Raw genomic sequence first — 24,526 nt, forward strand, 5'->3', positions numbered from 1 at the left:
TTAGTCATTCCATCATTTGTGGCCGTGCCTTCAGTTGCCTATTCCCCAACCTCTGGTATACCCTCCCTACATCTCTTCACCTCCTTTTCGTCCTTTAAGTCACTGCATAAAACTTATCACTTTGACCAAACTTTTTGTCATCAGCCCCAACATCTCCTGTTGTGTCTCAGTATCATACTTTGCTTTATAATGCTCCTGTGAAGCACCTCGGGATGTTATATCACGTTAAAGGTACAATATAAAGATAAGTTGTTGTTGTGGTGTCACCTGCACATTTCCCTGCTCCAAGCCACACCATCTAAACTTGGGCATATATCACTGTTCCTTCAACGTCACTGGGTTAAAATTCTTTCTGTAACAGCACTGTCAGAGCACCTTCACCACATGAACTGCAGTGGTTCAAGATGAAGGCCCACCATTTTCCCGTAGTAACCAGGATGGGAAAGGAATGCCAGACTTTCCCTTGTTGCACATATCCTAAGAACAAACAAACAAGTGATAAAATAAGAATAAAATGAATGAGCTGTAGTTGACTGATTGAAACCAGGCGAGGCCGATATCGGAGCGGGATCTCAATCTCTGCTAAGATATTATCATCACAACTTGATTCCCCAGTCCACTGTGTTTGCTATTCTTCTGTTAATTTTATCAGAGAAAAAGTAACAATTAATCTTTGGCTCAAAAACATCTAATTGTCAATTGTGCAGATGGGAACAGTACATCTGTTATCACTGTATCAGAGAAACATACAACCCACGAAGAGCCCATTCCTCCCATCATATCTGTCGTGGCTCTTTGAACGTTCTTTCCAATTAGTCCCTCTCTCCTGCTCTTTCTCCATCGCCCTGCAAATCTCACCCACCCACCTCACTGTCCACCAGCATTTCTCCAACTCCATTTTGAAAGTTATTATTAAATATGTTTCCACCAGCCTTTCAGGGCATGAATTCCAGATTCCCGTAGCTGGCTTCCTTTCTCCCCTGGTTCTTTTACCAATCACCATAAAACTAGCTCCTTTGATTATCGACACTTGTCTCGTGGAACCAGAATCTCTTTACTCAATATGTCAAAACCAGACAAAATGTGGAATCCTCCTATTTACCATTTCTTTTTTAAGGGAAACACTCCCAGCCTCTCCAGTCACTCCATATAACTGAAGTCCCTCATATTGACATACAAACATATAAACATAGGAATTAGGAGCAGGAGTAAGCTATTCAGCACCTCAAGTCTGTTCCACCATTCAATAATATCATAGCTGATGTGGCTGCAACGTCAATTCGACATTCTCGCCTCCTTTCACCCCATTGCTTATTGAAAATCTATCTACCTCTGCCGTAAAAATGTTCAACGACTCTGCTTCCAGCGACTTTTGGAGAATAGAGTTCCAAAGAGTCACGACTCTTTGAGAAAAAAAATCTTCCTATCTCTGTCTTAAATGGCCGGCCCATTGTTTTAAACCGTGACAGCAAGTTCTAAATCCTCCCGCAAGAGGCAACATCTTTTCCAGATCCACCCTCTCAAGACCCCTAAGGTGTCAATGAATGTTTCAATGAAGTCACCTCTCACTATTCTAATCTCCAATAGATACAGGCCTAGACTGTTCAAGCTTTCCTCAAAAGAGAACCCACCCAGACCAGGTATTAGTCGAGTAAACCTTCTGTAAACTGCTTCCAACGCATTTACATCCTACCTTAAATAAGGAGGCCAGTACTGTACACGGTACTCCAGATGTGGTCTCACCAATACCCTGTATAACTGAAGTATAACCGCCCTACTTTTGTATTCAATTTTCCTTGCAATAAGCAGTAACATTCTTTTAGCTTTCCTAATTACTTGCCATACTGCATACTAACTTCTTCTGATATATGAACTAGGACACCCAGATCCCTCTGAATCCCTGATCTCTGCTTTCTCTCACCATTGAGATGATATACTTATCTTTTATTCTTCCTGCAGAAATGGACAATTTCAAATTTTCCCCATTATACTCCATTTGCGAGGTTTTTTCCCCATTCAATAACTCGCCTATATGTCATTGTAGCCTCCTTATGCCCTCTGCTCAACTTACTTTCCCAACTAACCGTGTGTCATTAGCAAAGTTAGCAACCATGCCTTTTGTCCCCTTATACATGTCATTTATATAAATGTAACAATCTTGTAAAGCTCCTCTGCACTTGCTTCAAGGATTTGATGTGGTTCCTGAAGTGTGATGCCTATTATTGATTAAAATAATCCAGCTGAGGCCTAACCCGTGAAGTTTTAACTTAGCATCCTTCCTTTTGTACTCTGTCCCTCTATTGATAAAAGCAATTTTCCAATCTGCCTTTTTAACAGCCTTATCAACTTCCCCTGCGACTGGCAAATAACTGTGATCAAACAGCTGCTCTGTCCGTGTTCTCTTTGGCCTCCTTATCTCGAGAGACAATGGGTAAGCGCCTGGAGGTGGTCAATGATGTGTGGAGCAGCGCCTGGAGTGGCTATAAAGGCCAATTCTAGAGTGACAGGCTCTTCCACAGGTGCTGCAGAAAACATTGTTTGTCGGGGCTGTTATACAGTTGGCTCACCCCTAGCGCTTTTGTCTTTTTTACTGCCAACTGCTAAGTCTCTTCGACTCGCCACACTTTAGCCCCGCGTTTATGACTGCCCGCCAGCTCTGGCGAACGCTGGCAACTGACTCCCACGACTTGTGATCAATGTCACAGGACTTCATGTCACGTTTGCAGACGTCTTTGAAGCGGAGACATGGACGGCCGGTGGGTCTGATACCAGTGGCTCGCTGTGCAATGTGTCTTTGGGGATCCTGCCATCTTCCATGCGGCTCACATGGACAAGCCATCTCAAGCGCCGTTGACTCAGTAGTGTGTATAAGCTGGGGTTGTTGACCGCCTCTAGGACTTCTGTGTTGGAGATATGGTCCTGCCAGCTGATGCCAAGTATTCTCCGGAGGCAGCGAAGATGGAATGAATTGAGACGTCGCTCTTGGCTGTCCCTATACCCTCTTTAAAATGGTACCTTTTAGTTTCTATTTCCTCTCCTCATTCTTCCTCTGAAATGTATCCCTCAAACTTCACCAATTTAAATTTCAGCTGCCACGTGCCTGCTCATGACATCATCTCTCTATGTCTCCCTGAAGTTTGCTGCTATTCTCCTCACTGTTATATTTCGACTTGTGTGTCATCTGATAACTTTGAAATGAAGCCATTTATAACTTGACATTCAACGGCATGACGATCGATTAATCCTCCACTATCAACATCCTGGAGGTTGCCGTTGACCAGAAACAGAACTGGAGTCGCCATATAAATATCATCGCTACAAAAGCAGGTCAGAGGCTAGGAATCCTGTTGTGAATGACTCACCTCCTGACTCCTCATAACCTGTACACTATCTAAAGGTACATTTCAGGAGTGTGGTGGAATCCTCTCCACTTGCCTGGATGGGTCCAACTCCAACAACACTCAAGAAGCTCGGCACCATCCAGGACAAAGCAGCCCACTTGATTGGCACCCTATATACAAACTTACACGCTCTCGACCATCGACGCACAGTGGCAGCAGCGTTTGCCATCGACAAGACAGATTGCAGCAACTCACCAAAGCTCCTTTGACAGCATCTGTCAAACCGGCGACCTCCGCCACATAGAAGGACAAAGGCAGCAGATGCATGGGAAGATCACAACTTGCAAGCTTCCCTCCAAGTCACACAACATCCTGGCTTGCAGTTTATTCGCCGTTCCTTCACTGTCGCTGGGTCAAAATCCTGGAACTGCTTTCCTAACAGCACTGAGGGTACACCTACCCCACATAGACAGCAGCAGTTCAAGAAGATGGCTCACCATCACCTTCTCGACGGCAATTAAGGATGAGCAACAAATGCTGTCAAACCAGCGATGCCCACATCTCATGAACTAATAAAAGAAAACTGTATTTCAAAAGATCAGTGGCCCTAATACTGAAGCATGTGGAACACGACTTCATACTTTCAATCTGAAGAACAATTGCCTCCACTTCTCTTTGCACTCTCTTCCTTAGCAAACATCATAACCAAAATGCCATTGACCCTTTACTCCATCGGTTTCATTTTACCAGACACGTTTCGTAAATGTTACTTTATCAAACACCTTTAGAAAGTCCATCTACATGACATCAACCTTGGGTTGTTCCTCAACCCTACCTGCTACTTCATCAAAGAACTTGATGAATCTGTTTATCATTGAATCATACAACAGCTCCAGCAGAAGGGCAGGCATTTATACCATTTTGTCCGTGCCAGCTCTTTGCAAGTACCACTCACCTAGTCCCACTCCTCTGGCTTTTCTCCGCAGCCCTGTTTATTTTTCTGCATAATTGCCCAATTCTCTTTTGCAAGCCACGATTGAATCAGCCTGCAGCAGCCTCTCAGACGTTTATTACAGAACCTAATCACTCGCTATGCAAAGGTTTGCTCTCATGTTGCAGTCATTTCTTTTGTCAATCACCTTAAAACGGTGCCCTCTCGTTCTCGATCCTTCCAAGAATGAGAACAGTCTCTCCCTATCTACTCTGCCCAGACAACTCTTAATTTTGAACAACTCTATAAAATCATCTCTCAAATTTCACTTCTCTAAGGAGAGCAGAACCAACTTTTCCAATCAATTCACATAACGGCATTCCCTCATTCCTATAAGTATTCTATTTAATCTTCTCTGCACCCGCTCTAATGCCTTCAAATGCTTCTTAAAGTGCGTTGCCCAGAACTGGGCACAATACTTCAATTGAGGGGAACCAGTTTCTCATGCAGGTTGATCATCACTTCCTTGCTTTTCTACTTTATGCCCCAATTTATAAAGCTCGGGAGCCCGTATGCTTCCTTGAACATTTTCTCAGCCTGCCCTTTGAACTTCACTGACTTGTGCACATATAACCCCAGGTCCCTCTGCTCCTGCAGCCCCTTTAGAATTGTACCCTTCATTTTATATTACATGTTCTCGTTCTTCCTACCAAAATAAACCACTTCACATTTCTCTGCATTAAGTCCATCCATTTTATATATATATATATATATAAAAGAAGGGCTGCTACCACTGACTCCTGAAGATCTCCACTGTGTACTTTCCTACAGTCTGCACTGCTTTACGTTTCCGGTCACTCATCCAATTTCATACCCATTCCGCTGCTGCAATTTCTACAAATGTGTTCTAACTCCACCAACAAGCCTGTTATATGGCTCATTATCAAATGTTTTTTGGAAGTCCATGTATACCACATAACCCCCATCAAACCTCTCTGTTACCCCATCAAAAGACTCAAGCATTTATTATGCCATGATTTCCCAACCAGCCAATATGTCTTCCTGGAATATGGTCTCTGAAATTTCCCCCATCACTGACATTCTGCAGACTGACCTGTCGTTACAGGGTTTATCCCCTTCCTTTTTATTCTACAGTTTTTCATTTACGACCCTCCAGTCCACTGGCAATACTCCCATATCCAAGGAGGATCGAAGGATTCAGGCCAATGCTGCTGCTTTTTCCACATTTCCTTCCCTCAGCAACGCTCAAACATCTCCTCCAGACTGGGTAAATAGTCTACTTTATCGTTGTACAAACAGTGTTGAATTGAAAAGAGTTAACTGAACCTGCTTTTTCAGTCTATAATTAACATCAGTCTCCATGGACCCTAATTTTTCCACTGGAGGGTTTCCCTTTTCTATTAATAAGGCACTCTTATCAATGTGTTATCCCACAGTGTCAGCGGAGACATCACACCTGGCAGTAACAGGGATCAGCGGCCCTGGAGACAGGGAGAGGACAGAACAGAATCTGAGAACAATAGATTGAAGTGTTAGAAAAATGGGTCCGAATCTGAGAACAAGAGATTGGAATGTTACAACAATGGTCAGGAGTTTCTCCTGGGCCTTTGACTCTCTTTCTGCGTTTTCTGATTGGCTATCATTGGATCGCCGAATCTATTTCGTCCTTTTAACGATGCATACGATTTATTATCCCGCCCTTGCTATTGTTGGTGTCCCTGGTAAGTGCCTTTCACAAGTAATTGATTCTATAAACTAAGCTTAACTTCAGAACTGTTCTTGTCATTTACTCCATCTTGCTTGTTGATATAATTGTTCCTGGCAACTCTCAGTATCCAGCTGTTAGATCTTTATATTTGGTTTAACTGTATTGGTTTCATGGCACTTACATTTTGGGAAGACTACATCTATTGTCATCGATTTCCATCACAAATTCTGTTCCCGATCCATCCACTCCATCTCGCGCCCTGACCAAAGTCTGAGAATGAACCAGACTGTTAAAAACCTCAATGACCCTTTGTTCGAATCGCATAGCCTCTGTATCAGCAAACCTGCCAACTGCCACCTTCATAATATTGCATGTCTCCACCTTTCCGTCAGCTCATCTGCTGCATAAAGCCTCATACTTGCCTTTGTCAAATCCAGTCGAATATTCCTCTGTTTTCTGGCCACCATCACAATTAAAAGCCTCCTTAAATGTCAGCTCATCCAGAACAATGCTGCCTAAATCACACCAGGTACAGTTCACCCATCACCCCCATGCTCACTAACCTATCCTGGCTCCAGGTCGGGCAATGTTACAATCTTAATATACTCATTCTTGGGTGAAAATCTCTCAATGGCCTCCACCCTCCGATTAGGCCGATTCCCTTGCACATTTCCCATATTCCAGCAACTCCTTGTATTTTGATTATTTATCATTCCCTTTTTAAAGTGAATTTCCTTCCCTGTGGATCTCTCTCTGCATCAGTAGAGTCACTGGTATCGGTGCTGTGGAATCCACGCTGGTGGTCATTTCTGTTGTGGCCTGCACGCTACCCATGATGGAGAGGGTACTAGTCCCTGAGTAACCTGCATGGACCTGCAGCAGGAACATGGTCTGAATTTGGCATCAATCAGGCGTTCTGGCAGCTTTCTAACTTGGTCTGCACTAACCACCTGTGTCAGTCACTCTCAGCTCAACAGACTATAGTTACAGTGTATCTCTGTCTGCAACATGACCAGCAAATGGAGCACAGGCTGCAGTGAGGGGCTGATAAAAGTGGGAGGAGGGTGGGGGGGTGGTGCTCTGCACTACCCAGCCGGGTTTCCCGAGAGTACTTTTCCTACATAGACATAACCCAGGAGCAGTGTGTGAGGTGACTCTGATTCAGTAAGGAGGTGGTTACAGAGCTGTGCCACCTGCTACATTACGACCTGAAGCCTCACACCAGGGTGAGGACAGAGCTGCCAGTGACCATTACGTTCACATTTTCATTGAACTTCTGTGAATCTGGATCTTTCCAGGGAGGAGCAGGCGGCATATTCAACATCTCCTAATATGTCATCCCTCGATGTACCCGGAAGGTGATGGAGGCATCCCATATGGTTTTTCAACTCAGTTGGGAGAAGCAGGATGAGAAGACCTGTAGTTTTAACAGGATGCCAGCATTCCCGCTGGGATATGTGGCTCTGTGCAGCCTCCAAGTCAACAGGGAGAGGTACATAAACTGGCATACTCTCAGTGCATGAATGTGCTGTTGGTGTGTGAACATGCCCAGTGCATCATGTTTGTGAATATCCACTGGCCTGGCAGCAGCCACAATTCCTTCACTGTGAAGTAGTCGGCCCTTCCCAGCGTCTTCAGCTCTCCTTGTAAAAGGAGAAATTGTCTGCTCGGAGACAAATCCCTCTATACACGGTTCATTTTCCTCCCACCCACCATTGCCCCCACCCCATCACTCAAAATGCAAGGACATCAAGTATATAATGAGAGCAAAGCAGTCACTAAAAACATCATGGAGAAGACCATCGGCTTCCAATGCCTGAACCGTTCAGGGGAAGCCCTCCAGTACACATTGAAGCAGGTGCCCAAGTTCATTCTATACATAAATGATTTGGAGGAAAGTGTAGGTGGTCTGATTAGCAAGTTTGCAGACGGCACTAAGATTGGTGGAGTTGCAGATAGTGAAGAGGACTGTCAGAGAATACAGCAGAAGATAGATAGATTCGAGAGTTGGGCAGAGAAATGGCAGATGGAGTTCAATCAGGGCAAATGCGAGGTGATGCATTTTGGAAGATCCAATTCAAGAGTGAACTAGACAGTAAATGGAAAAGTCCGGGAGAAAACTGATGTGCAGAGAGATTTGGGTGTTCAGGTCCATTGTTCCCTGAAGGTGGCAACGCAGGTCAATAGAGTGGTCAAAAAGGCATACGGCATGCTTTCCTTCATCGGACGGGGTATTGAGTAGAAGGGTTGGCAGGTCATGTTCCATTTGTATAAGACTTTGGTTCGGCCATATTTGGAATACTGCGTGCAGTTCTGGTCACCACATTACCAAAAGGATGTAGATGCTTTGGAGAGGGTGCAGAGGAGGTTCACCAGGATGTTGTCTGGTATGGAGGGCGCTAGCTATGAAGAGAGGTTGAAAAGATTAGGATTATTTTCATTAGAAAGACGGAGGTTGAGGGGGGACCTGATTGAGGTGTACAAAATCATGAGAGGTATAGACAGGGTGGATAGCAAAAAGCTTTTTTTCCAGAGTGGGGGATTCAATTACTAGGGGTCACGAGTTCAAAGTGAGAGGGGAAAAGTTTAGGTGCGATATGCGTGGAAAGTTCTTTCCGCAGAGGGTGGTGGGTGCCTGGAACGCGTTGCCAGCGGAGGTGGTAGACGCGGGCATGATAACGTCTTTTAAGATGTGTCTAGACAGATACATGAATGGGAAGGAAGCAAAGAGATACAGACCCTTAGAAAATAGGCGACATGTTTAGATAGAGGATATGGATCGGCGCAGGCTTGGCGGGCCGAAGGGCCTGTTCCTGTGCTGTAATTTTCTTTGTTCTTTGTTCTTTGTTCATGGTGTTCTGCTGCACCATTCATATCATTGCCATCATGAGAATACAAGTATTGCCACCAGGAATTCAGAGGGCATCTCAGAAAGAGGAGGCAGAGAGGATTTTTTTATGGAGACCTTCCACCCAAACTGTCTATCAGAGAATTCCTGATAAGATTCTGGTTCCAAAAGGATCATGCGTCCATATAACCATACAAATTAGGAGCAGAAGTAGGCTATTCAGCCCATTTAGCTTGCTCTGCCATTTAATGCTATCATATCTGATTTGTTTTCTGTCTTAAATTCCACATTCCCATTTATCCCCGATAATCTTTCGTTCCCTTTCCAAACAAGAATCTATCTTCCTCAGCTTTAAACATATTCAATTACCCCACCCCCACCACCTTCTGAGGAAGAACATTCCAAAGTCACACGACCCTCTGAGAGAAAAAACATTCTCCTCGTCTCTGTCCTAAATGGGCGGCACTTAATTTTCATCAGTGCATGCTAGTTCTGGACTCACCCACAAGAGGAAACATCCCCTCCACATTCACAATTGTCAAAACCGTTCAGGAGCTTACAGACTTCAGTCAAGTCTCCCCTCACTCTTCTAAGTTCCAATGAAAACATGCCCGACTTGTCCAACATTTCCACATCAAACAACCCACTCATTCCAGGTATCAACCTAGTAAATATCCTCTGAACAGCCTCCAATGCATATGCATCCTTCCTGAAATAAGGAGACAAAAACTGTACGCAGTATTCTAACTGTTGTCTCACCAACGCCCTGCATAACGGAAGCATAACATTCTTACTTTTATTTCCCCCCGTAATAAAAGGTCGCATTCTATTAGCCTTCTTTATTAATTGCTAAAACTGCATACTAACCTTTTGTGACTCATGCACTAGAACTCCTGGATCCCTCTGCACCTCGGAATTCTGCAATCACTCCCCCTTTAAGAAATACTCTGTTTTTTTTATTCTTCCTGCCAAAGTGAACAACTTCGCATTTTCCCACATTATAATCCATCTGCCAGATTTCTACCCACTCACTCAACCGACCTCTAACAGTCTGCAACCTCCTTATGTCGCTTCCCACCATGGATCCCCCAATTCACCACCATTGCACCCATCTGAGATGCACCATCACAGCGTCTCCTTGGTCATAATCGCGCAATAATAAACCCCCACAAAACCCTTTATATTGAAATATTTATCCAACAACATTTTCAATTATACAAACAAAACTGAACTATTTACTCTTGTGTATTCCCTCAGTGCCTGTTTTGCGGGTTCCCTCGACTTGCCTAGCGCTTCTACACAGTGCTTACCTAGTGGCTGCAGCATGGCTGGTGGAAGACAGACGACTTGCACTGGGGTAGACTGCAGATGGACTTGCAGGACGCTCTCGAGCAACTCTGGGCTTTGAGGGCTCGGATTCAGACTGCACAACATCGGCATGTGAAGCAGCAGCCTGCACTGGCTGATGGGCAACAGCAAGAACACTGGTGGAATAGCAGTGAAGGGAGAACAAATACTGACATCCTCAGAGAGGACAGCAGGTTTATGCTCCACGGAGCCACTGCCAGTAACATGGGGCAACACACCAGCAATCCTAGTAATCTACTTGGTAACAGATTGCTCGACAGCTGTGAGAGCCTGCAAAAACCTTTGAGCACTGAGTTCCACAGCCATGATGGCAGCAGTCTGATCCTGCATGGCAGCAAGCATGGATCTCATGACCTCAGTCTGAGCTTCCACTGTCGCACTGAAACGTTGGGTGTCTGCCGCCTGTGCTGCAGTGGAAGCTGAGACGATGGTTACCAGACGCTGTATCATGGCTGGGTTCGTGAGTGCTGTGATCGAGTTAGTGACCAATTCCACAGCAGAAAGAATGGGCTTCATGAGCCACATCCTCAGCGACATTGGAATTGGAATCCTCCATATTCCTTGATGGTGACAACAGACAGTTTGACAGGCCTGTCAATGGATAAAGTGTCTCAATGCACAAGTCCATCAGCATTCTCCTGTCTGATGCTCCAACAATATTCTCAGCTGAGTCCTGTGTATTATAACTCGTTCGCGACCTTGCCCTCCTGTGAGTTGACACACGAGCTATCATTTAACCTGGCCTGGCTGCAGCCCACGCGTTTTTTGGTGACACACCAGGTGCAGATTCTGACTCAAGACCAGCCTCTAAGATAAACGCAGTGTCAGCATTTGAATTGGTAGCTGTGAGCAACAGTCCAAGTGATGGGGTGTCACCATCAGTGCTGTTCTGATTCTCTCTCTCGGTCTCCCGGAGCTGATGTGACTGGGAAGCTGGCAGTTTTGGGTTATCATTGGGAAGTATAAAATCAGAAGGGGATGGTTGGGGTGAGGAATTGGGGTGGGATGGAATGCTGAACGTCCATGAGCCCACTATCTGCGACCTGTCCATCATCTCAGAGGGCAGGATGAGGGAGAGGTTGTGAGACCATAGCATCATCCTGAATGCTCTCATTAATGTCGGATGCTGGATGCTCTGTCACAGCTGGTCACATGATGTGGAGAACCATCTCCTCCATCAGGCTCCGGGGATGAAGGTAAGCCGAGATAGTGTTGCACTGTGTTTGCGATGATTTGCCTGCCATAGCTGAATAGCTAGAAGTATGTGGGCGCAGTGAAAGGTGTGTGCCCTTTAGTTAAGCAAATCTGCTGTCCGAACCTGGTCTGGCCTTCATGTGACTCCAGATGCACAGCAATGTACTTGACTCTTAACTGTCCTGCGAAATGGCCGAGCAAGGCATGGAATTGTCAAGTGAAAGCAGGGATTGGCAACAAATGCTGGCTTCGACAACGACACCCATATCCTATGGATTTCATTTACAAAGGTCTGGGAATGGTGTTTCAGAGTTTTTCACAAGGGTCGTTGTCTCGAAGACATTTCTGGTCATGATAATGTGCAGCTGCATGTTCACATATTTAAAGAACTGTTACTTATAAATTGTAATCTTCTACCCTTGACTGGTTTACTCTTTGGTTCGAACATAAGAATGGTGAGAAATAAGGAGACAACACTCAAAGGTCAAATTCAATGCCAATGACTTTACTAGATTCGGCAGGTATACAAATGTTAAAAACAAAACAAAACATTAGTCAGCAATACACCTGTTGACAAGACACCCATTAGTCACAAATAGGTTGCAGGGAGTCATACATAGATAAGCAACCAGTAGGCGGTCACTTCCCTGCTGATTGTTCAGTAGCTGACCAAACTATGTCCATGTTTGGAACAAGGTTGTAACGAGTTCAGGAGCTGAGTGGCCCTGACGGATGATAAACTGAGCGTCAGCGAGCAGATAATTGCTAAGCAAGTGCTGCTTGATAGCACTGTTGACGACCACTTCCATCACTTACTGATGACTGAGAGTCGACAGATAGAACATTAACCTGGGCCTCTAGGTTACTAGTCTAGTAACATTACCGCGATGCCACTGCCTGCTCTGCATTTTCCAGTGCACGTGAAGTTTGTCCAAAGTTCTAACTTGACATCAAAGTGAAACATAACCTTAAAGTCAGTCTTTATTGGTCATTACTAATTTTTAAGACTTTTTTGCCTTTTTGTTAAACATTCCATCGACAACGTGTTTTTTTTCACGAGTAATTCTGTTAATCTGTAATAAAAACAGCTTACATCTGTTAACAGGTGACCTAACCTCTGATAAGGCTTTCTGGCATTTACGATGCATGCTGGTCAGATTCAGTTGATTCTCTGCACACCTGTACAAAGTGACACAAGGGCAATTGGGGATAAGGAACAAATGCTCGCCTTGTCGGCGATACCTACATCCCATGAGCAGGATCAAGATAACGATAGCGTCCTCTATTTCATTTAAATTTATTGATTCTCCTAGGTTGAATATCCCCACAAATCTCAAACAGGAATCGATCAGTATGACAGACTGCAGAAACCAGACCATTCCATCCATCCGATCCGGGATGGAAATGCATTCTCTCCTGTCACAGGTCAGACAGCAGAAACCAGGCCATTGCATCCATTCCATTCGGAATAGAAAACCATTCTCATCTGTCACAGGTCAGACCGCCGAGACCAGGCAATTCCATCCATCAGATCCAGGAGAGTAAACATACTCAACTGTCAAAGGTCATACAGCAGAGACCAGGCCATTCCATACATCCGATTCGGGAGAGAAAATCATTCTCACCTGCCACAGCTCAGACATCAGAGACCAGGTGATTGCATCCATCCAAACCAGGATATACGAACATTCAAATTAGGATCAGCAGTAGTCCAATGACCCCTCGATCCTGCTGCACCATTCAATAAGTTCATGGCTGAACTGTTTGCTCCACAGCGTCACCTGCCACTGATAATCGTGCACTCCCGTGCTTAACGAGAATCCATTTGTCTCTGCCTTAAAAATATTCAAACACTCTGCTTCCACTGCCTTTTGAGTGAAATCCAAAGACTCAACGACCCTCTGAGAGAAAAAGAAAAATCTCCTCAACGTTGTCTTAAATGGAGATCCCTTATTTTTAAACTGTGACTCCTAGTTTGAGATTCTCCCACAAGCAAAAACACCGTTTCCACATCCACCCTGTCAATACCTCTCAGGATCTTATATGTTTCAGTCATGTCGCCTCTTACTATTCCAAATTCCAGCGGATACAAGCCTAGCCTGTCCAATCTTTTCCCGTAAGACTGGCCACCAATTCCAGGTATTAGTCTAGTAAACCTTATCTGTACTGCCTCCAACGCATTTACATCCTTCCTTAAATGAGGAGACCAGTGTTGTACACAGTAATCCAGATGTGGTCTCACCAATGCCCTGTGTAGCCGAAGCATAACCTCCCTCCTTATGCATTCAATTCACCTCACGATAAACAATAACATTTTATTAGCTTTCCTAATTATGTGCTGTACCTGCACACTAATTATTTGCGATTCCTGCACTAGAACACCAAGATCCCTGTCCATCTCAGAGCTCTGCAATCTTTCAGCATTTAGATAATATGGTTCTTTGACATTCTTCCTACCAAAGTGGACATTTTTGCACTTTCCCATATTATGCTCCATTTGCCAGTTCTGTGCCCACTCATTAACCTATCTATGTCTCTTTGCAGCCACCTTGTGTCTTTTCCACAATGTACTTTATTCCCTATCTTTGTGTCATCTGCAAATTTAACAACCATACATTTGGCCCCTTCATCTAAGTAATTTATATAAATCGTAAAAAGTTGATGCCCCAGCACAGACCCCCATGGCACACCACTCGTTATATCTTTCCAACCAGAAAATGACCTATTTATGCCTACTCTCTTTTAACTGTTAGCTACCCAAAATTCTATCCATGGCAATATGTTACCCCCTGCAACATGACCTTTTCCCCCCATGCAGTAGCATTTGATGTGGCACCTTTTCAAATGCGTTCTGGAAAGCTGAGGACAATACATCACAGGTTCCACTTTATCCACAGCACATGTAACACTCAGCTTTCACATAACCATGTTGAGTCTGCGTGATAAGCTTGAATTTTCCTAAATACCCTTCGCTTACATATTTAATAATACCTTCTGACATTTTCCCCAAGGAAGATGTTAAGCTACCTGGCCTTTAGGTTCCTGCTTTCTGCCTCCATCCCTTTTTGAATAAAGGAGCTACATTCACTATTTTCCAATCTAAAGGAACCTTCCCCGAATATAAGTAATTTTGGAAAATTAAAACCAACGCATAAATCATTCTCCCCTGACACAGACCAGGCAGCAGATTCCAGGTCATTCCATCCATTCAATCCGGGGACAGAAAACGCATTCTCACCTGTTACAGTTCAGACAGCAGATACCAGGCCATTCCATCCATCAGATCCTGTATCGAAGACCATTCTCACCTGTCACAGGTCAGAAAGCAGAGACCAGACCACTGACTCCTGACTTGTGCCTTGCTGATGGTGGACACGATTTGGGGAGTCAGGAGGTGAGTTACTCGCCACAGTATTCCTTGCGTCTGACTTGCTCGTGTAGCCAAAGTATTTAATGGCTACTCCAGTTCAGTTTCTGGTTAAGGGTAACCCCCAGGATCTTGATAGTGGGGGATTCAGCGATAGTAATGCCTTTGAATGTCAAGGGGACATGGTTAGATTCTCTCTTGCTGGAGTTGCTCATTGCCTGGTACTTTTGTGGTGCGAATATTACTGGACGGTTATCAAACAAACCTGCATATTGTACAGGTCTTGTTGCATTTCTACACGGACTGATGAAGCAGCAGAGGATGGTTGAGCCCAGGGTACTACCCTGAGGAACTCCTGCAGCGATGTCCTGGAGCTGAGATGATTGAACTGCAACAACCACAAACATCTTTCTTTGTGCTCGGACCGACACAAACCGTTGCAGAGTTTTCCCCTTGATTCCCATTGACTCCAGTTTTGCTCGGGCTCCTTCATGCCGTACTCAGTCCCAACAGTAACCCCTAGGGAACTCCAATAAAAACCTTCCTGTAGGCCGGAAAAGATCCATTAACCAATACTTTTTGTTTCCTGTCAGTTTTCCAATCCCTTTTATTCCATGAGCTATATCTTTGTTCACATGTCTGTTGTGTGGCACTGTATCAAATGCCTTTTGGAAGTCCAGGTACACCACATCAACTGCATTGCCTTCATAAACCCACTCTCTTTCCTCCTAAAAAAAAAAACTCTTGCAAGTTACTTAAAATGGTTTTCCCTAAAGAATTCCATACTGTCTTTCCTTAGGTATCCCTCATTTGGCCATGCGACTATTCATTATTTCACAGATTATTGTTTCAATAAATTTCCCCTCTACCAATGTTAAACTGACTGACTGCAGTTCCTGGGCTTATCTTGTTTTACGACTGACCGGTCAAGTATATATATATCCAATCAAATTAGACTGTTCTCATTGCGTGAGCAATACACTGTTAAATCATTCCCGGCGTTCTGCAGATCGCCTAACATATCACTTTAAACTTTCTAAATTAAAGACATCGAAAGCCGAATTGAACTATCTGGCAAACTCCGAATGAGGCAAACCAAACCAGATATCTTTAGACCAACAAATTAACTGTTTATCAGAAAAACTAAACTCTTAAACACTACTAACATATAAACAGCATTAGAAAACAGCTTTCTTTGTGATTTGCACTTCCCGATTATTAATTCTCTGATTAAAGTCCACTTGCAGTATTCCAGGTTCCAATGAGGAAAGAAAAATGACCAACATCCAAAACTTCAACTCCTCCTTCATCCAGCGAGGACATCTACAGATTAACAAATTGCAAATACTTTGATGAATTAATTTTGCTTTCGAATATTGAGGGGTGAAAAAGTGATCAGTCTAAAATTCACCTTCCTTCAGTTTAAATTATCAGTGATCTCTGTTCCTTTCATGCTCATGCTGTCTGTCTCTGTGTCTCTCAAAAGCTGGTTTTTCAGCTAGTTTCAAAAATTAATCGTCATATTTTATCTCGATTCTACAGTCTCTGAATGGCTGTTGCAAAACCTACTCGGAAACAGGCTATTTTAGATCTAGTAATATGCAATGTGGTCGGATTAATAAGAAATGTCATAATTATCGTCCTCCAGGGGGTAGCAGTCACAACATGGTAGAAATTCTAATGCAGTTTGAGGACGAGCAATTTGGGTTTCACACCAGTGTCCCCAACTTAAACAAGAGCAATTACAGAGGTATGAAGAAAGAGTTGTCTAAAACAGGCTGGGAAAATAGACTAAGGGGAAGATAAGTGGATGAGAAGTGGCAGACATTTTACCAGATATGTCATAACGCTCAGCAAAAAATAATCAAGGTCAAAAAGAAGACTCGATGAGAAGGATGAACCACCCGTGGTTAACAAAGGCGGTCAAGGAGAGTATCCCATCAAAAACTGAGGCATACAAAGTGGCAACAACTAGTGGTACGCAAGAGGATTGGGAATCTTTTAAGGAACCAGCAGCGGATGCCTAAAAAGCTAATTAAGACGGAGAAAATTGATTATGAAAGCAAATTGGCAATAAATATAAAAAACAAACAACAAGAGCTTCTTTATAAGAAGAAAGGGAGTCGCTAAAGTGAGCGTGGGACCCTTGGAGGATGTGACTGGTGAATTGATAATGGGGAACAGGGAAATGGCAGAATATTTAAACCAATATTTTGCATTGGAATTGACGATGGGGGACACTACAAACACCCCACAGATATCAGATAAGCAAAGAGCTAATGGGAGTAAAGATCTTGTAACAGTCTCTTTCACGACGGCAGAGTATTTGACGAACTAATTGGACTAAAGGCAAACAAGTCGCCAGGACCTGATGTGCTTCATCCAAGGGTTTTAAAGGAAGGAACTGCAATAAAAGAGGAGGCAGTGGTCGAAATATTCCAGAACTCACTGGATTCCAGGAGGGTCCCAGCGGATTGGAAAACCGCTAATGTGACGCGCCTGTTCAAGAAGGGAGGGAGACAAAAAGCAGGAAACTATAGGCCAGTCAGCCGAACATCGGTCATTGGGAAAATGCTAGAGTTCATTATTAAGGAAGAAATTGCAGACATTTAGAAAAGCTTAAAGCAATCAAACAGAGTCAACATGGTTTGAGAAAGGGAAATCATGTTTGACACTTTTGTTAGAGTGGTTTTTGGATATAACAAGCAGAATTTATAAAGGGAACCAGGAGATGTAGTGTATTTGGATTTGCAGAAGGCATCCGATAAGTTGCCACAGAAAAGATTATTGCACAAGAGAGGAACTCACGGTATTGGGCGTCATATATTAGCATGAACTGAGGATTTGTTAACGCACAGTCGACAGAGAGTGGGGATTAATGGGTCTTTTTCAAGGAGGAAAGACGTAAGTAGTGGAGGGCAGCAAGGATCAGTCCTAAGGTCTCAATTATTCACTATTTGTATTAATGACTTGGAGGAGGGGTCAGAGTGTAAGACATCCAAATTTGCTGATGATACAAAAACAGGTGGGAGGGCATCTTGTGATGCGGACATAAGGAATTTGCAAGGGGATATAGTTAGGTAGAGTGAGTGGGCAAAAACTTGACAGATGCTTTAGAAAGCTTTCCAGAACATACTCGAGGAACTCCTTCCCCTTTCTGACCTCTACACTACTGCTCCTCCAGTCTACATTCGGATAATTAAAGTCTTCCTTGATAACTACTCCATAATCCCTGCATCTCTCTGTAAAACAGACACAACAAATATCTTTTCATGAACACTTTTATTCAACGACACGTTGAATTCACACTTGTGTATTCCATAGTGCCTGCATTAAGGGTTCCCTCAAATTGCCTAGTGATCCTGCACGGTGCTACCCCAGTGGCTGCAGAATGGTTGGTGTAAGGCTGCTGACTTTCACTGAGGGAGGTTGTAGATGGTCTTGCATGAATCCCTCGAGCAGCTCTGGGTCTTGACGTCTCGCATTCGGACGACATTAGTTCCCCATGGTCAGCAGCAGCCTGAGCTGGTTTATGGGTATCAGCAAAAACACTGGTGGAGTATCAGTGAAGGAAGACAAATTCTGCCAGCCTAAGAGCGGACAGCAGGTTCGTGCTCCACGGAGCCACTGCCTGTCCCACGGAGCGATACCTCAGAAATCCGATTAATCCTCTGGATCTCTGAGTGCTGGACTGCGGTGAGAGCCTTAAAACCCCTTTGACAACTGAGATCCACTGCCATAATGGAAGCACTAAGATCCTGCATGGCCGCAAGCATGGATCTTATGACCTCGGTCTGACATTCCACTGCAACACCGAGACGTTGAGTGTCTGCCACCTGTGCTGCAGTGGAAACTGCGACAATGATCACCAGACGCTGTATCAAGGCTGGGTCCGCTAGTGCTGTCATGGACTTAGTGACCACTTCCACTAGGGAAAGAATGGGCTTCAAGCTCTGTGCAATGTCCTGTGCCCTGTTGGAGTCGGACTCCTCTAAGTTCCTAAACAGTGACAACAGACTGTCTGACAGGACGGTCAATGGACAAAGTATCTCAGTGGACATGTCTATCAGCATTTTCCTGTCTGTTGCCCCATTAAATTTCTCATGTTAAGTGAGCTGGCACATGCAATCACCACGTGCAGGTCCCGACTCTATTCCAACCTCGACGGTACACGCAGTGTAAATATTTTCGCAGGTGGTTGTGAGTCCCGGACCTGCTAATGGATATTCACCATCAGTGCTGTACTGCTGCTCTCTCTTTCTCTCTCTCTCTCTGTCCCTGAGAGCTGCTGTGACTGGGAAGCTGGCACTTTTAGGTTATTATTGGGAAGTATATCATCAGAAGGGGAGGATTGGGGTGAGGTTTTGGGGATTGGATGGAAAGCAGGAGATCCAGGTACCGCCAACTGCAGCTTGTACATCATATCAGACAGCAAGATGAGGGGAAGCTAGGAGTTAAGAGACGTCATAAGGAAAGAACGTTGCATCACCCTTGAAGCTACCAGCCAGCTTCACACACAGTTAGGATCCTGTTAAGCTTCCAGTCACCCAGCTTACAGTGCGGGTCACCCTGGGCGGCATGTATAATTCATGGCAATGAGGAGGCAGCAGGAAGTTTTGTGTGTCACCAGGAACAGGCACGGGCAGATCATGAATCACCAACCCTAGGCCTGAAAAGAAGGACAAATCTGATTTTTCCTGTTTCTCACCTTTTTCATTGTTTTCCATTTTCTCTTTCACCCTGTCTCACACTCTCACTTTTTCAGTTTCGGTCTGGCTCATAGAATCAGAGACAATGCAGCATAGAAGGAGGCTATTCGGCCCATTGTGTCAGTGTTGTCGCTTTGAAATATTATCTAATCAATTCTGCTCCCCTGCTCTTTCCCCAGACTCCTGCATTTTTATCCTTTTCAAGTTTTTGCCAAATGCACTTTTGCAAGATATTTTTGAATCTGTTTCCACCATATAGCCTGACAATGAATTCTAAACCCAATAACTCACAGCGTAAGAAAATTTTCCGCATTTCCCCTCAGTGTCTTTGCCAATTAACATCAAACTGTGTCTTAATATTGCACTTTCTGACACTGGAAACCTCTTCACCTTAATTACACAATCAAGACTCTTCGTGATTTTGAATTTCTATATTTAATCTCCCTTTATCCGTCACTGCTCCACAGAGGACAAAGAATAAAACAACAGAAAATGTCGGAAATAGTACTGATGATAGGTCACATATCTGAAACAATAACTCTGTTTAAGTCACCACAGATGCTGCCAGAACTGCTGAGTATTTCCAGCACTTTCTGTTTTACCTTATGTATTTTCAGTGCGAATTAAAATTTTAGAAGATTGAAGCCATTGTTTTCAGTCCCCATTGCACACACCATTAACAGCTACCGACTTTATCCCTCTCCCTGACTACTGTGTGAGACTAAAGCAGACTGTTTACAAACTTGGTGTCATATTTGACCCCAAGATGATCTTCCGACCACGTATATGCACTTTCACTAAAATGGCCTACCCCCACCTCAGTTACATCGCCTGACTTTGTTTCTCTCGCAGATCCTCTGCTTAAAACCCTCATTCAAGTATTCGTTACCACCAAGACGTCTGCAGTACTGAAAGTGACCACCTCTCCTGGTGCTAGTGCCGATACTGATGAGCTGCCAGTTCTCTGATTGGCCAGCAGCTGTTGGAGGTGGGATCCTAATCTTGAAAGGGACTTGGATCCCAGCATAAGACATTTAGACAAAAAAAATGCACGATCGCTTTGGGGCGAGGTGGGGGTGGGTGGCACGAAAAGGCCGAGGTTCTGTTAACCCCGCCTGTCTGGCCCGCTGCTAAGAGCCACGCCTGCAACACATGTCCAGCCCCATATCACGGAAATAGCCTCCTGTCCCACAACACACTAACATACCTATATTAATCTTATATTGGCCTCTTGTGCATCCCTGATTTTAATCTCGTCACCACTGGTGGTAGTACCTTCAGTTGTATGGGCCCGAAGCTCTGTAATACCATCTCCGCGCCTCTCCAGCTAACTTTATGTCTTTAAAACACTCCTTGAAGCATATTTCTTTGATCCAGCTTTTGGTCATCTTATCTACAATCTCCTTATGTAACTCGGTATCTTATTTTGTTATATAATGCGCCTATGAAACATCTTGGGACTTTTTACGACATTAAAGGTGCTGTAGAAATACAATTTGTGGTTATTGTTTCTGCCCAGTCCATCACCCTGTTTGTGCCCTCATGAATTCTATTACTATCTTGCTCGCTCATCACTCGACTTCCACACTTCATGAGTTCTGAAAATTGCAACATTGTGAACTGTAGCCTGCTCCCTCGGTAACCTGTGGCCCATGGATGGGCCCTGGCAGCAAAGATGATTCTCCCTGAAACACCCCCAAACTAAGCGAGTACCATCACCCATTTTCCAGGGGTTACCACACTGGCACTGGCAATACCAGCCAACTCACCTGGGGTATGGGACTCCAAGGCTGCTCCTGTCCCAGGTCTGGTGTAATAGCAACAGTAGTCCCTGCTCCCTGGCTATCCCCTGCTGCAACACTTGATTTACGTCGGGTCCGGGACTCTAACAATGGGCCTGGTCCCAGACCTGTTGTGTTACCGGCACTGGCTCCGATCAGCTGACTGTGCGTGGTGTCATCGCCAGACTTACCTATGTGTCTAGGGCACGATGGGTCAAGGGTGTAATACTGGCAGTTCCACTGCTCTCAGTGGCGTTGCCGATACTAGTGAGCAGCTGGCCATGATTGTTCAGCAGCTTTGGCAGATGGGATTCCCATCCTTTAAGGGATGTGGACCACGACACCAGGCAGTTAATTGCTGAAGAGCCACACGGAGTGTAGGCTCTGAATTTCTATGACAGGGTACGCTCATATTTTCTGCCCGCCGTCAGGAACCCCACTGGCTCCACTAAATTCAGCTCCCTGTCTCCAGCAGCAATTCCTGTCACTGGGAAAATAATTCACTGCATACTGAATACAACAACAAATGTGCAATTGTCATTCTAAACTCCTTGAAACTGCTGTTTTCACTCCCAACCTGGAGTAAAATATCCTGACAAATTCCCTTGTTTAGCTTTATCTTCGTGACGATTGAGATTATTTGTTTCATTGATTTTTCAGTGGACTCATTCCCAATTATTGCTTTGAAATAATTGAATTCCGTTCTGCCCACCACAGTTGAGGGAATCTCTCAGGCAGTCCAACATTTAATTTCCTGCTCAAGAGCGATGTGCAACAGACGTTGCAAATCTGAAATAAAAACCGAAAATGCTGGATATATTCATCAGGTCTGGCAGCACCTGTGGAGAGAGAAACACAGTTAATGTTTCAGGTCAATGACCCTTCATCAGAACTGGGAGAGATTAGAAATGGATCAGATTTTAAACCAGACAGGGACGTGAGGGAAGGGAAGGATTATGATTAACATTGATTTTAACATTTCAGTCTCATCCGGAACAGTTTCAGTTCCTGTATTCCATCCCCGTGTGTAATTTTCATTTAATCTCTCCTGCCTTCCACCCTATTACAACACTTCTCTTGTTCTTTCAGCTTCGATCATTTCAGTACATCACTGGATACAGGAACATACTTTAAATCTCAATAAGGCCTCAAGCAAACTGGTAACTTTGATCCTAGACTGATGTATAATTTCTCTATTTATTCCCCTTCCTTACAGTTAACTTGCTGACGATTGGGATCTTATCTCGGGGAAAATGCGGGCTCTCCAAATGTGTCACTCGCTACCTGGTAGCCATGGCAGCGGCGGATCCACTGGTCATTTTCCTGGATGTGATATTGAGACACATTCCCATTGTTTATCCGGAACAGTTTCAGTTCCTGTATTCCATCCCCGTGTGTAATATTCACGCCATCCTGCTTTACGCAGCTACAGACTGTTCTGTCTGGTTCACCGTCAATTTCACTTTCGATCGATTTGTGGCGATTTGTTGCCAGAAGCTGAAAAGGAAATATTGCAGCGAGAAAACGGCGGCTGTGGTTCTGGGAACAGTGATTGTGCTGAGCTGTTTAAAGAACATCTTCTGGTATTTTATGTTCACAGGTCGGTATTTGCTGTGGAACATCCCATGGTTTTGTGATGCAGCAGAGCATGCTCGGAATTCTCGTGTCTGGGGAACGATCGAGTTCCTCCATTACATTCTAACACCGTTTGTCCCATTTATGGTGATTCTACTGCTCAATGCTGTCACCGTCAGACACATTTTAGAGAGCAGTAGAGGACGCAGGAGACTCCGGGATCATAGCAGTGGGGACAGACGCAAAGACCCAGAGATGGATAGCCGAAGAAAATCCATCATTTTACTGTTAATTATCTCGGCAAATTTCATTCTGTTATGGGCAGTGTTAATGGTGTTTTCGGTATGGATCCGGATGTGGTATTTAGGCTATCAGTCTATACTTCTACCGGCGTTTCTGCGGGAATTGGGCTTCATGCTGCAGCTGCTGAGCTGCTGCACAAACACTGCGTTTTATGTCGTGACCCAGACTCAGTTCAGAGTGCAGTTGAAGAATGTGTTGAAATACCCCTTTACTAATTTTTAAATTAATTCAATGTTGTGATGAGTGCATGAGATAGAGACAGACCCGTTGTCGGTTCGAGAGAGAAATGCAGGGTGTGTGTGAGAGAGAATCGGGCAGGGAGTGGGTGAGAGAGAGACAGACAGGGAGCGTGTGCAAAAGGGACAGACAGAGAGTTTGTGAGAGAGACCGTTTGGGAATGTGTGTGAGAGAGAGAGACAGACAGGGATGCAGTGTGAGGGAGAAAGACAAGGTGTGTGTGTGAGAGAGACAGACAGGGAGTGTAGGTGAGCGAGACAGTCGGGGAGTGTGTGAGAAATAGACAGCCAGGAAGTGAGTTTGAAGGAGAAAGACAGGGTGTGTGTGAGAAAGAGATAGTCAGACAGGGAGTAGTGTGAGAGTGACAGAGAGGGAGTAACTGCGAATAAGAAAGACAGGGTGTGTCTGTGAGAGAGACAGACAGAGACACTAGGTGAGGGAGACAGACAGTGAGTGTTTGTGTGTGAGAGAGAGAGACAGACAGGGAGTGTGTGTGAGAGGCAGATAGGAAGTGTGTGAGAGAGGGAAACAGACAGGGAGTGCGTGAGAGACTGATAGTGAGAGTGTGGGAGAGACAGACAGGGACTGTGCGTGTGAGAGTGAGGTACAGTGTGTGTGAGAGAGACTGACATGTTTTGTGTGTGAGAGAGAGGCTGTGAGGCAGTGTGTGTGAGAGACAGACAGGGTGTGTGTGTGACAGATGCAGACAGGCAGTAATTGAGACAGAGGCAGACAGGCATTGTATGTGGGAGAGACAGAGGTTGTGTGTGTGTGTGTGTGATAGAGGCAGTCAGGCCGTGCGTGAGAGACAGACAGTACATGTGAGAGATTTAGGCAAGGAGTGTGTGTGACTGAGGCAGACAGGGTGTGTGTGAGAGATAGACAGACAGGCAGTGTGTTTAAGAAAACAGCCAGGTCGTGTTTATGAGCGCGACAGGCATGGAGTGTGGGACACACAGGGATTGTCTGTGAGAGAGAAAAGGAGGAAGTCTGCGCAAGTAAGGCAGACAAGGAGTGTATTTGAGATGCAGACAGGAAGGGTGCATGAGAGACAGTCAGCGATTTAGTATGAGAGATACGGACACACAGTACGTGTGCCAGAGAGAGCGACAGGGTGTGTGTGTGTGTGTGTGTGTGTGTGTG

The 24,526-nt window shown here is 44.7% G+C and overlaps 1 pseudogene; it reads left to right on the forward strand.

The window, feature by feature from the left end:
- The first annotated feature begins 3,961 nt into the window (after positions 1-3,961).
- On the forward strand, positions 3,962-23,368 carry LOC137381174 (probable G-protein coupled receptor 139; annotated as a pseudogene).
- The last annotated feature ends 1,158 nt before the right edge of the window (positions 23,369-24,526 follow it).

This window comes from Heterodontus francisci, chromosome 21, assembly GCF_036365525.1.
Source record: "Heterodontus francisci isolate sHetFra1 chromosome 21, sHetFra1.hap1, whole genome shotgun sequence".
NCBI lineage: Eukaryota > Metazoa > Chordata > Chondrichthyes > Heterodontiformes > Heterodontidae > Heterodontus > Heterodontus francisci.